The sequence below is a fragment of the Mauremys reevesii genome, linkage group 17 (genome assembly GCF_016161935.1).
Source record: "Mauremys reevesii isolate NIE-2019 linkage group 17, ASM1616193v1, whole genome shotgun sequence".
Lineage (NCBI taxonomy): Eukaryota > Metazoa > Chordata > Testudines > Geoemydidae > Mauremys > Mauremys reevesii.
The window spans coordinates 8903900-8918233 of NC_052639.1; the positions used below are offsets into that span (position 1 = coordinate 8903900).

The following is a 14334-nucleotide window of genomic DNA, read 5'->3' on the forward strand; positions in this document are numbered from 1 at the left end:
GAGAGAAAATGGGCAACATTTGCCAACATTTTATATCCATGTTCAGGAATCTGAGAAAAGGTGTAAATCTGAGATTTTCTTAGTATTTTATAATTAGAGAGACAGGGAAAAATCTCAGGCCATAGTCAATTAGAAATAGACAATTAGAGAAAAAGTGGGGCTTAGGATAATTTTTAGATTTGCAGAGAATATATATCAGAAACTACGCAATTGATAACATGAGAGAAGGGGGAGGGATAGCTCAGTGGTTGGAGCATTGAGCTCATAAACCCAGGGTTGTGAGTTCAATCCTTGAGGGGGCCATTTAGGGAACTGGGATAAAAATCTGGGGATTGCTCTTGTTTTGAGCAGCGGGTTGGACTAGATACCTCCTGAGGTCCCTTCCAATCCTGATAGTCTATGAACACCACCGAGATCTGAGGGGATTTTATGTTGCTGTTAAATAACTAGAGGGAAAAGGGGGACTGGATTTTATATTACTATCCAATACATATACACAAAGGGCTTGGCTACACTTGCAAGTTGCAGCGCTGGTAGAGGCTTTCCAGCGCTGCAATTACACCCTGTCCACACTTGCAGGGCACAACCAACGCTGCAACTCCCTGGCTGCAGCGCTGGCCGTACACCCAGGTCTGCTTGGGGTATAAGGGTTGCAGCGCTGGTTCTGCAGCGCTGGTCATCAAGTGTGGACACTCACCAGCGCTGTTATTGGCCTCCAGGGTATAAGGAGTATCCCAGAATGCTTTTAACTAAATTATTCCCTTTGTTTTGTTATGCAGCCTCTCTTTGTTTTGTTGTCAATTCGGAGCTCCGGGCTCCCGGGAGCTGCTTCAAACATAGCTCCTGTTTGCTGTCATTAATCTGTAACTACTGTCAACAATGAAATGAGATAACCACTGCAGGGGTTGAGTGTTTGCTTTGCTTGAGAGAAACGGGGAGGGGCAGAGGGGGGCAAGGGAGTATGTTGGATGCAGGTTGTTTGCAGTTAACAGTAAGGGGGTGGGAAAATTTTCTGATTTTGCCCAGTGTCGGTTCCAAAAATCCACTCTCTCTCTCTCCCCCCCCCCGTCCCTGTCACACTGCCCCACCCCCCCCTCTTTTGAAAAGCACGTTGCTGCCACTTGAATGCTGGGATAGCTGCCCATAATTCATCACTCCCAACAGCGCTGCAAATGCTACAAATGTGGCCACACTGCAGCGCTGGTAGCTGTGAGTGTGGCCACACACCAGCGCTGGCCCTGCACAGCTGGACGACCTGCGCTGCAACTACCAGCACTGCAGATTTGTAAGTGTAGCCATACCCAAAGTGATGGTTCCTCCCACCCCCACAGGCAGCAGGGAGCCCTGTGAGGAGCTGCTTTAAGAGGGCAAAGGGCGGGGGGGGAGCTGGCAGGTCCCTGGAGGAGGGAAGGGGGCAGCAGTGGGGGATGGGCAGGTGACTGGGGACAACGGTGTTGGTAGTTGGGGGCAGTAACTGGGATTGGGAAACCGGGGTCCGGGCAGCCCCCACGGGGGACACGTGCCCCTCCCGTCCCCGCCCTGGCAGAGAACCGGCATCTCACCCCTCCCCCCCACGCCAGGGGCAGCCACGTGCTGGGGACTGACCCAGGGCAACAATTTCCCATCCGGACAAGGACAAATCGCTGCAGGTAAAACGGGGGGGGGGACCCCCCCATCGGGGAGATTTTAAATTAACACTTGAGAAGTATGGAGAGACAAGGGCACTATCGGGGGAGATCAGAGAGCTGATCATTGGGGAATCTCCCTGGATTTTAGAGCCACGTGAGATAACGAGAGAAAGGGGGGCGGGGGCGGCTGTAGGATTTCCCCGCCTGCCGCCCTCCCGCGGGACGCCGCCTCACGCGCGTGCTTGGCGCGCTGGGTCTGGAGCCGGCCCTGAAGGGGGGAGACTTGACAGACTTTGTATGAGGGAGGAAGTGGCACAAACACGGGAGGATTCAGTGAACTGACCCCAACCCAGGGGAGCTTCCTGGCTGCACAAAACAGTTCAAATTACCCGCCCCAATGACCCCCCCGTGAAACCCCGACTCCCCCCCCGCCCCACAGCTCAACTCCCCAGCCCGGATTGTGCCCGTTAGCCCCCACAACCCCGCCTCCAGCTGCCTGACCCCCAGCCCGGATTGTGCCCGTTAGCCCCCACAACCCCGCCTCCAGCTGCCTGACCCCGCCCCCACAGCTCAACTCCCCAGCCCGGATTGTGCCCGTTAGCCCCCACAACCCCGCCTCCAGCTGCCTGACCCCCCCCCACAGCTCAACTCCCCAGCCCGGATTGTGCCCGTTAGCCCCCCACAACCCCGCCTCCAGCTGCCTGACCCCTGCCCCACAGCTCAAACTCCCAGCCCGGATTGTGCCTGTTAGCCCCACAACCCCTCCAGCTGCCTGACCCCGCTCAGCCCCCGCCCCTGGAACCAGCGCCCGGCGGAACGTTCCGCCTGATACGGGCAGGGGAAGGGCAGCGGCTTCAGCGGCTGTTACTGAGCATGCGCAGTGCTACGGGGAGCGATTTCATACCCCGCCGGGCCCCGGCTCCATCCCCCCGTTCCCAGCAGGGCCGAGGCGGCTCCGAGGCTTCTCCCAGGTTCCCCGGGGCAGAGTCACGTGCCCGCCCCCCCCCCCGGGGTCTCTCACTCGCACGGAGGCGGCAGCAGCAGCTTTATTCTCCCGCCCCCAGCGGGGCTCGCAGGGAGCATGCGCAGTTTCAGCTACTGACCCCTCCCTCACCCGGGCAGGGGAGGGCGGACGCGGCCCCGGGGCAGGCTGGGAGATGTAGTTCCGCGCTCTCCCTGGAGCGGAAGTGACGTCGTCTGCGGAGGCGGAGCCGGGGCGCGGACGCGTCTGGGTCACTGCGGTTCTGCCTGGCTCGTGCGGGGCCGTTGGAGCCTCTCCCGGGCCGGAGGTTTGTGCCGTTGTGCTCTGGGCATGCGCAGATCGCGGCGGGAGAGACCTTCATTAACCCCCCCGTGCCCGGCCTGGGCCCCGCCCCCGCTGCGGAGCTGCAGCCTCCAGGTCCCGGCGCGGGGCTGGGAAAGGGGCGGGGGGGGGGAAGTGTCGGTGCAGCCCGGACATGGCCGGGGGGGGAGGAGCCGGTGACCCCCGGGGAGCGGGGAGAGAAAGGGGGGGGCTGAGACCCCCTCGGATTTACCGCTGCCCCCCCCGTGGGGACCCCCCGCCCCCCCCCGCCCTGCCCCCTTTCTCCCTAGAGCCACGAGCAGCCCCCATGGTGACCCCCCTACACCCACCCCTGAGAAGTTCCCTGCCCCCGGCTGTGCCCCATTTCTCTCCCCTTCGGCAGTGTCCAGCTCTCCCTGGGGCTGGGGGGGGCTGTGGGGGTTTCTGGGGCCCAGGGGCTCTGGGGACTGGGGGCCAGGGAAGATCTGGCAGGTCCCTGGCTGGGGCTCTGGGGGTGTCTGGGCCCCTGGCCAGGGGCTCTGGGGACTGGGGGCCAGGGAAGATCTGGCAGGACCCTGGCTGGGGCTCTGGGGGTGTCTGGGGCCCCGGCTGTGGGGTCTGGGTACTGGGGGGTGTCTGGGGGCTGCTACTAACCCTGATCCTGCTCCCGGATCAGTTTGTGCCACAATCCTGGCTCCAAGCGCGGCCAGGCAGCCCCCAGCCAGGCCCACTCACCCTGGTAACTTTCTATCCACTTACCAAACACTGTCAGGTGAAATCACAGATTTTTCTTTTCTCCCCTCTTGAAAACTGCAGGAACTTCTGGTCCCGCAGGGACTATTCATGCCCCCAGTCCTTGTCCTAGATCCGGGGGGTGAGGCAGGTGGGAAGGGGCTAGAAATGCCACACAATGGTCTCTTCCACAGCGTTCTGGACTCATTCTTCCTGAAATCTGGTTTCATTGAGACCATTGTTAATCCAGAGTCACTGCATGGAAAGACAAGGAGTGACTCCGGATGGACAGTGGGGCAACTGAGATCAGCAATTCTCCCTCTGAGGAGGGGCTCTCATTAGCTGCCCTCCCCAGAGAGCTAAAGCAGGGAAGCTGCTCAAACGCTCTGTCCCTCTCTGCTCAGGATACTGGGGTTCAGCTTCCTGGGTCAGATGCTGCAGCCTCCATTGTGATCTGGGAGACCAGGCTTAGCAGCTGCTGCTCCCCCAGTGGGGCCTCTCTGCTGGGAAGTGACCTTAATTAAAGCTTCTTTTCTACCCTGCCAAAGTGATGACTTTCTCCGCTCGTCCTAGCCCCCTAGGGCAGCCCTGGGCCCTGTTAATACAAATTCTACCACAGACTCCAGGTAACAGACCTCAGGAAAAGTGCTGGGGACTGGCAAGAAAGTGACTCTGCGCAAACAGCCCCCTCCCCCCCATTTCTCCTCCCATTAGTAGTTGCCAGGAGAAAATCCAGCCCTGGGAAATCAAAGCCTCCAGGAATGGGACTGTCCCAGCCAGAGGGGCAGGCAGAGAGGACTGGGGAGGAGACACTGAAAGGGGCAGTGGGAGAAATGAGTGGGGGGAGAGATTTCCAGCTCTCTAGTCCACCCAGACACATGTATGGCAGCATCCCTGGGCAGAACCACTTTCCAGTGAACAAGAAAAGGCTCAGACAGAGGAGAAACCAGTTCTGGACTCCATATTCCCCCGGCTGGGGTGGGGCGGCCCTGGGGTCACTGTCTGAGGCAATCCCCACAGTGACTCCTTTGGTTCTGCTCTTTTCTAGCCTTGTGTTCAGAGACTTTGTTACGGGGTGAGGAGGGAGAAGGGAGGTTAAAAATGTCTCTGTGGGCTTAGCCTGGCAGGAGGGGCCAGGTCTACACAGTACTAACGAGATAAAGCATGTACCCAGCATGGCGGAGTCTACGATGTCTGTGTGCAGGAAAGGGCCTGGGGACTTGTGATGTGAAATTAACTAAAGCCTGTTCTGAAACCTCCACAACTGCCCTTCTTGCCCTGCCAGGCTGCAGAATGACGTCCATGTTTTTCTCCAGCTCATCCCATCCTCCCATGACACAGGGAAGAGAAATGGCTGCAGTGGAGCCAGCTCAGGTAGGGATTATTTTTTTGAGGGGGGGTTGGTGGGTTCCTACAGGAGGAAGAGGGACAGCAAATACAGTGGAGTTGGGAAGGTTTGCACAGTCTGGTTTGGAGGTTGGCGCGGGGCAGGAAATGCACAGGGTGGAGAAAGGGAGGACAGGGTGTGACAAACCTGCTGGGAGTTGTTTAATAAGTGGCCTAGATTCTAGGAACAGACCCATGAGGTTCAGAGGTGTAAATGCTCTAGTCTGTGGAGCAGAAAATAACCCACGTGAATGGGGCTGGGAAAACTGACCAGACTCATAGTGCTGGAGCCTGACCCGACTAACCAGTGGCTGCTGTGAGATATGAAGGGGCACCCACCAGTGAGGTTAGGGAGATTCCTCCCTTCATATCCAGCTCCTCACAATGAGGAGGGTGTTGGGCTTCCTACCAGGAGCTCTCCTGGTCCCTGCTAGGGCTCCTCTCCTCTATCAGTCTGTGGCTAGTAGGTGTGTGATGGATCTGCTGGGAGAGATAAGGGGCTCTCTCTTTGTCCCCTCACTCTGATGTTTCCTGGATGCTCTGACCAGGGTGGGGGTGGGACTTTGTTGACTGCAAGCCACCCAGGGCTTCCCTTTGATGGGCTCTTCTCCTCACAAGTAGTGGGGCTGTGAATGGGGCAGCAGGTATTGAGTGTTGGCCTTTCGCTCTTTCAGGGGCTGGTGACCTTCGAGGAGGTGGCTTTGTATTTCACCAGTGAAGAGTGGGCTCTGCTGGACCCCACTCAGAGAGCCCTCTACTGGGATGTCATGCAGAAGAACTATTCTAGCACTAGAAAGATTCAGAAAAGGGCAACTAAAATGATTAGGGGTTTGGAGAGGGTCACATACGAGGAAAGATTAAAGAGCCTAGGACTCTTTAGCTTGGAAAAGAGGAGACTAAGGGGGGATATGATAGAGATATAAAATCATGAGTGATGTTGAGAAAGTGGATAAGGAGAAGTTATTTACTTATTCCCATAATACAAGAACTAGGGGTCACCAAATGAAATTAATAGGCAGCAGGTTTAAAACAAATAAAAGGAAGTTCTTCTTCACGCAGCGCACAGTCAACTTGTGGAACTCCTTACCTGAGGAGGTTGTGAAGGCTAGAACTATAACAATGTTTAAAAGGGGACTGGATAAATTCATGGTGGCTAAGTCCATAAATGGCTATTAGCCAGGATGGGTAAGAATGGTGTCCCTAGCCTCTGTTCATCAGAGGATGGAGATGGATGGCAGGAGGAAGATCACTTGATCATTGCCTGTTAGGTTCACACCCTCTGGGGCACCTGGCATTGGCCACTGTCGGTAGACAGATACTGGGCTAGATGGACCTTTGGTCTGACCCGGTACGGCCTTTCTTATGTTCTTATGAGAATGTGACCTCACTGGGTAAGGGTTACTGTCCCCTCGGTTCTTGGAAGGGGAAATGGAGAGAGAAGATTTACGCCAGCCCCACAATGCCACCTCTACTCTGCCCTGTTTCAGCATCACCCCAATATGCCAGTGACACACACACTGCCACAGACCCTCCCCTGCTGCAGAACACTTTGGGAACAGAGCACAGGAGCCGTATCGCACAGTGTCAAATATCTCCTGTTTGCTCAAATAAAACTGAGGGTTAAGTGCAGCATAATCAACAGAAGCTTCCTAGGGGTCACCAGATGAAATTAATAGGCAGCAGATTTAAAGAAAATAAAAGGAAGTTCTTCTTCACGCAGCGCACAGTCAACTTGTGGAACTCCTTGCCTGAGGAGGTTGTGAAGTCTAGGACTATAACAGCGTTTAAAAGAGAACTGGATAAATTCATGGTGGTTAAGTCCATCAATGGCTATTAGCCAGGATGGGTATGGAATGGTGTCCCTAGCCTCTGTTTGTCAGACGATGGAGATGGATGGCAGGAGAGAGATCACTTGATCATTGCCTGTTAGGTTCACTCCCTCTGGGGCACCTGGCATTGGCCACTGGATACTGGGCTAGACGGACAGGATACTGGGCTAGATGGACCTTTGGATCTGACCCGGTACGGCCGTTCTTATGTCACGTATGTATGTGTGCATTTGGTGCAGGCGCCCTGGCCCTCAGAGACCGTGGTGGAGGCTTTGGAGGCCAGGGTGTTGAACTGGAGGAGCTAAGGAGGCAGAGAAGTATGTTGATGAGGCTTTCCGGGACACTATAGAATTGTCCCAACTCGGTCAGACAGCCCCCGCACTGTTGAGGAGGATGAAGGCCCAGGAATGAGAGCAGCCAACGGGAGCAGAGGGAAAGCTTCTCATAGTTGGGACCTCACCCCAACACTATCTGGAAGAGCCTGCACTGAGGTGTTACCTCACGCGGGAGGGAACTCCACTCATTATGAAAAGGCAGCTGTTAGTAATAGGAGATTTGATCATTAGAAACAAGGATATCTGGGTTTGTGATGACCGGGAGAACCGTGATGGTGACTTGCCTGCCTGGTGCGAGGTTATGGATTTCTCAGCATCTAGATAGATTTATGTGTAGTGCTGGGGAGGAGCCAGTGGTCATGGTACATGTAGATACCAATGACATAGGGAAGGGTAGGTGAGATGTCCTGGAGGCCAAATTTAATCTGTTAGGCAGAAAAAGAGCTGAAATCCAGGACTCTATGGTGGCATTCTCAGAAATGCTCCCAGTTCCATGCGCAGGTCCAGGTAAGCAGGCAGAGCTTCGGAGTCTCAATGCGTGGATGAGATGATGGTGTAGAGAGATGGGGTTTATATTTATCAGGACCCGGGGAAACTTTGCGGGGGGGGGGGAGCCTATACAGGAAGAATGGGCTCCACCTAAACCAAAGTGGATCTAGACTGCTGGCACTTAACATTAAAAAGGTTGCAGAGCGGTTTTTAAACTAAGAGATGGGGGGGAAGCCAATGGCTGCAGAGGAGCACGTGGATCGGACAGAGACTTCTCTTAGAGGAGAGTGTAGTGATAGAGATTTTTCTAGTTTTAGTCAGCAAGAGAGGCTGGAAGAGGATAAAGTAGGGGCCAGATCAGACGAGAAGCATTCACACACAAAAGAATCTGACACATCAGAAGAGGGCAGACAAATAAACACTGACAAGTTTTAAAGGCGTGTACACAAATGCTAGAAGTGTAAATAATAAGATGGGTGAATTAGAGTGCCTCGTGTTAAAAGAGGATATTGACATAATAGGCATCACAGAAACCTGGTGGAGTGAGGATAATCAATGGGACACAATCATTCCAGGGTACAAAATACATCTGAAGGTCAGAGCAGGTCATATTCAGGGGGTGGGGAGGGGAGTGGCAGTGTATGTAAAAGAAAATGTAGACTCAAATGAAGTAAAAATCTTAAATGAAACCGCATGTTCCATAGAATTTCTATGGATAGTAATTCCATGCTCTAATAAGAATATAACAATAGAGATCTATTATCGACCACCTGTCAAAGACAGTGATAGTGAGGATGAAATGCAAAGGGAGATTAGAGAGGCTATCAAAATAAAGAACTCCATAATAGTGGGAGATTTCAATTATCCTCATAGTGACTGGAGTACATGTCACTTCAGGACAAAAATGCAGAGACAAAATTTCTCGATACTTTAAAATGACTGTTTCTTAGAGCAGCTGATATAAGAACTCGCAAGGGAGAGAAGCAACTCTCATTTAGTCCTGAGTGGAGTGTAGGATCTGTCCAAGAGGTAACTATAATATGGGACCGCTTGGCAGAATAATGATCAGTAATATAGCAGCATTTAACAATGGGCCATCAACACATTTAACAAATGAGCCATCAAACAGGCTAGACAGAGACTGACACCAACTTGTCTGGGGTGTTTCCTGGAAGCTAGAGCACAAGTTTGAAATCACGGGCAGCACAGAGCCAAGATTCATAATCGTCAACTACAGAAATGATACACATCTAGAGATAGCATAATTATAATCAGCCAATCAGAACTCTCTCCATAGACATCCTTACACGACAACCTTTCTACAATATTGGCTGCAAATATAGAGCAGTGGTCCTAACGGTGATCTTATACAGTTACAGATTATGGTCAATAATGTGATAGGAGGGTGATACGGCAAACAGTGAGACTGGATATTGGAATACTGCCTCCAAGTTTTGGTGCTGTCATTTTGAAAAAGATGTTGTGAGAATTGGAGCTGTGGGCAGCAAAGAGCCACCAAATGTTCTGAGGGCTGGGAGAAAAAATGCCTTCTAGTGGAGCTATTGAACAGAGCTCAACCTGTTTAGCTTATCAAAACAAGATTGAAAGGTGAGCTTCTATTGGAAGTGTTGGAAGTGCCTTAATGGAGAGAAAAGATTGGGTATAGTATGGCTCTTTTAATCTCAGTAGAGAAAGGCATAACAAGACCCAATGGCTGGAAGGTGAAAAGGAGACAAATTCATTATTACAATTAAGGCACAAAAATTAACCAGCGAGGATGTTTCTACCTTCACAGGAACAAGCTACCAAGGAAAGTAGTGGATTCTCCATCTCCTGATGTCATTTAATGAAGCTAGATGCCTTTCTGGAATGTGTTTGATTCCAAAAGTAGCTCTTGTGTCATACAGGAGGCCTTAGATATGCAAATGGGTCAGATTAGATGCTCTAATGGTCCCTTCTGGCCATAAAGTCGACTAATTCCTGAAAAATTGAGTGTAGCATTGGGAGCAGTGTCTGATGTTTTCCTGTCTAGCCGGCTTGTTTCCTAGAACGCACGCCTCCTTGGAGTGGGATCACAGTGAGTAGCTCAAACCTCCAGTTACCTGGGCAGGTAAGTAAGGAGCATTAGCACAGCAAGGGAGGGGTGTGGCAGTGACATCACAAAGGCCTTTTGCAAGACTCCTGTGGGATTATTGGTCAAAGGTGGTGGGGAGGTGGTGACCTCACAGAGAGATGTCATCACCCAGGCAGTGACAGGGGAGGCCAGGGAAACCCCAGAGACCCTGTGGCTTTGCTTCAGCAAGTCTCCTCTCCAGGCCTCTTGAGGACTGAGAGTATCTGGGTTCACGGACGTGAGAGCCAGGAGGACCTCCTCCTTCACTCTTTTCTCCTTCCAGCCTTCCTGATTTTACTAGAAAACAGCCGTCCCTGTTTAGAAGCGTAAGAGCCTCTTGAGGCTTGAAGCCTGTTCAGTCTGATCCATCAGATGACAGTTGAATTCTAGGCATGGAAAACACGATCTTAAGGAGGCAGAATTTTATTCTGCACCTGGGATTTTGTCCCTTAGAATCACTGGGGACATTGGGGTTTGTCCTTTTGCTTTCACCTTTTCCTCCATCCCTCCTTTCTCTTTGTCTCTTGTGTGGAAGCAGGAAAGAATTAACAAGGATTTGAAGGGGATCTTAATGCATGTCAGTCAGTTAGCAAGAGTCAAGCTAATAGTTAGCAAAAGTCAGGCCACACTGTAACCCCAATGACGTGAGACTCTGCAGTGGTAGCGAGGACGGTGGAGGCGAGAGGAAAGAAATCAGTAAAAGCACATGACCTGCAACCAGATAACCAACATGCAGAGTGGTGTCTTCAGGAGTGGAGAAAAACAAGATAGCATGGGATGGCTTATGATAAACAAAATGCAGCTGTTGTTTCATTGTCTGTATTATTGCTAGTTATTGTCTGTACCACTGCATGTAAAGGCTTGCTGCAATTGCCTACTAGTTGAGAGACCTGTCCGCATCAGCTACCCTAAAACCCAGCACCTCCTCCCCATTGTAATTACCAGAGAAACAATAAAGTATTTGATTTTGCCAATCAAAAGAAAAGTGAACTGAGTTTTTCCTACACTTGCTTCTTTTGTCCTTTCTCCTGTTCCCCTCCCAAGACCAGGAGTTGTGTGTGTGTGTGTGTGTGTTATGGGGGAGCAGTGTGGTTTTTCCCCGTGTAGCCAGCACCAGACCTGGCACCACCCCCAGCTCTGCCCCTTTCCTGCCACTGCATCCCCATCTCACCTCCTGACCCTGGCTGGGCACCCCCAGCCCCTCATAGCAGGGAGCTGTGCAGGGGGGTCTCCTTGCAACCATGAGTGGGTGTCTGGTGGGTGCCACATGAAGGGAGGGGCTCCTACTTTCTGTCTTGGGGGGGAGATTCCGTGATGTCAGAGCCTATGGTGAGAGTTGTGGGTGGCCTTCAGTGGAGTGTTTGGCATGGCAGGGAGCAGGCTGGCTGGGGTCTTTGTCGCTGTCTGCTGGCCACGCATAGGCATGGTCCTGCCCTCCTCTGAACAGCCAGAGTTAGTCTGTGCTTAGAAAGCAGAGACAGAGGAGACTCAAGGCAAGAGGGTGAGAAAGATTGAGAAGGACCTATGCAGACAGCCTACACTACAGGGACACTGCCTGGTTAAGGGACGTGGAGGCACCAAATTGCCCCAAATTTCTTGGTGCCCTACGCAGCTGCATACTTCTCCAGCGGGGAACCCGATCCCCCGGCTGGCTGAGCCGGCCAGGAAAGCTGCCCCTGCCCCTGCTCCGCCTCTTCCCACAGCCCCCGGTCTGCCCCACCCCTTTTCCCACCCCTGCTCCATCCCATACCCCCCACTCTGCCCCTTCCCTGAGCTACATCCCGGTAGACTGCAGGAGGGATCAGGCGCACCCGGCACTCACCGGGCAGTGGGAAGTAGAACGACCTGGCCCCAGCCTGCTCTGCTCCACCAGCTCCCAGCCGCACCACTGGTGAGTGCTGGGGGGCATTTCCCCCACTCCACCAAGTTCCAAGGCTGGGAGCAGAGTGCAGCAGGCTGGGGCCGGATCACTCCACTTCCCGCCGCCCCGTGAGTGTGGGGTCGGGCCTGCCCTGCAATTACCGGGCAGCGGGAAGTGGAGTGACCTGGCCCCAGCCTGCTCCGCTCTGCCAGCTCGGGCTGGGGGACGGGGGTGCTGTGTAGGGCACCAAAATGTCTAGGGACAACCCTGAATAGATCATTTTCCCACAGGGACCGATGGCTGTTAGAATAGAGATATTCAGGCTGCCTGTACAGGCCTAGACTGTAAGAACTTAGGTGTATTTTTATCACTTAGCTAGTGACAGGGGTATAAAACAAAGACCCAAAATCCCAGTCTGCCTGTGTCTGGGCCTTCTCTCCCTAGGAGAGTCTGAGCCCTTGTTTGTAGGCTAAGGCCTTTGGCTAAGCAGCAGGGGCAGCCATAAGCTGGGAAGCGAACGGTCCCATCCTCACCTCCCAAACCCGTCACACTGAACTAAGGTGGGGTTGGGCTGTTAGCCAGACGATCCTGTCCCGATAGTGCCCATCACCAGCAGATAACGAAACAGATCTTAAGGGAGCATCCGGTCTGGCACGAAATCCCTTCTCAATGGTTGTGGTTGTGAAACCCTCATTTCTGTAGGGTTTGTCTTTCCGGCCCCCACTTTTCTATTGTCATCTGTCTGGTTCTCTGATTGTTTCTGGCTGCTGCCGAGTTAATTTTGCTGGGTGTAAGTTAATTAGGGGAGTGGGATGTAATTGGTTAGAGAATTCTGTTACAATAGGTTAGAATTGGTTAGTTACAATGATTGGTTAAGGTCTAGCTGAGACTATTACTGTGTAAACTGGGGTCAGACCGGAAGTGGAAGAGGAAATTGGAATCATGCTAACGGGGGGGATGGGAATAGGGAACGGGGAACAGGGACACAGACAAGGCTCTGCGGTGTCAGAGCTGGGAAGGGGGACGTGGGGTAAACACTCTGCAGTGTCAGAGCTCATAGACTCATCGACTTTAAGGTCAGAAGGGACCATTGTGATCGTCTAGTCCGACCTCCTGCACAACGCAGGCCACAGACTCTCACCCACCCACTCCTGTAACAAACCCCTGGCCTATGTCTGAGCTAGCGAAGTCCTCAACTCGTTTTTTAAAGACTTCAAGGTGCAGAGAATCCTCCAGCAAGTGACCCGTGCCCCATGCTGCAGAGGAAGGTGAAACCACCCCAGGGTCTCTGCCAACCTGCCCTGGAGGAAAATTCCTTCTTGACCCCAAATATGGCGATCAGCTAAACCCTGAGCGTGTGGGCAGGACTCACCCGCCAGACACCCAGGAAAGAATTGTCTGTAGGGATGTGGGGTAAACGCTCTGCGGTGTCAGAGCTGGGAAGGGAACAACGTGGAACAGACTCTGTCAGTGTATAGAGATAAGCCCGACTGGTGTGAAGGGCTTCGGAATCTGCTTGCTTGGAAACTAACCCCAGTAAAGGTCACTTTGTCTGCGCTTCCGTCTTCTGGTCTTTTGCTGCTTGCTGTCTGCGTGACAAGAGCCAGGAAAGTGGGCGGGGGAAGGGAAAGCCCTCTAACAATGGCTCCTTGCTCCTCTCCCTCCAGGCTCAGGGGTCAAGGATGGGCAGGACTCCAGGCTCTGCTTGACGGATCCTGGCAAAGGGGCTGGGGGAGTGGAGGGGAGAGAAAGGATTATAGATGCTCATCTGCACTCTGGAGAGGAGGTAATAAGTGAAGGGGGCATTTTTGAGTCCTCTCCTTCTCAGTGTCCCCAGGGCTAGAATTCTACATTCCACAGGGCCAAATAAGGGGGTGAAGCCATTTGGTTAATGAAAACCAGTGCTCCAGGTGAGGTTTGAACTCACAACCTCAGCATAGCTCCTCAGCACTGCCCTATAAGTACTGTGCGCTAACCAATTGCACCACTGGTGCATCTGTAAATTGTGCTTCTCCAAACCCCCTAGGTTGATACAGGCAAGGAGTGACCCCAAAACATTCTCGATGGAGCTGAGAGCAGGTAGCGACAAGTGTTGTACTCGGTGGGGTGGATTCTTCTTAAAGGTTCCAGGCCCCATTTGACCCTTTTGTTCTTCCCTGTGTAATAACAGAGCTGGTTAAGACTCAATGGAGAGTCTTGCTGCAGACCAGCAGATCTGAAATCACTGATAACCAGCTCTAAGCATTAGTCCTGCTTTGGGACAGTGTCTCTCATGCAAGAAACTGCCCAGTCTGCGCTCGCAGTGAGGCTCCCTCACTAACAGCTGAAATCAGGGAGAGCTGTGTGAAGTGCAGGGCCCCAGGGGTGCCTGAACAGGGGGGAACAACACCCCAGGGCTTTTAAACATGGGAGGGCTCTGCCTTGCCACTTTGTAATGACCGTAAGGGCAAGTGGAGGTGGGAGAAGACAAGGTAGAGAGCAGTAGGAAGGGTCTTCAGGGGAGGAGGTAATAACTGGAGATATACCAATCTCCTAGAATTGGAAAGGACCTTGAAAGGTCAAATCCTAGCCCCCTGCCTTTACTAGCAGAACCAATTTTTGCCTGAGATCCCTAAGTGACCTCCTCAAGGATTGAGCTCACAACCCTGGACTTAGCAGGCCAATGCTCAAACCCCTGAG

The 14334-nt window shown here is 53.0% G+C and overlaps 1 non-coding gene across 1 annotated transcript; it reads right to left on the reverse strand.

The window, feature by feature from the left end:
* Nucleotides 1-13557: 13557 nt before the first annotated feature.
* TRNAI-UAU lies at nt 13558-13649 on the reverse strand. Its single transcript is given in 2 exon segments — nt 13558-13593; nt 13612-13649. It is a non-coding gene; the product is annotated as a tRNA-Ile (tRNA).
* Between the last annotated feature and the right edge of the window lie 685 nt (nt 13650-14334).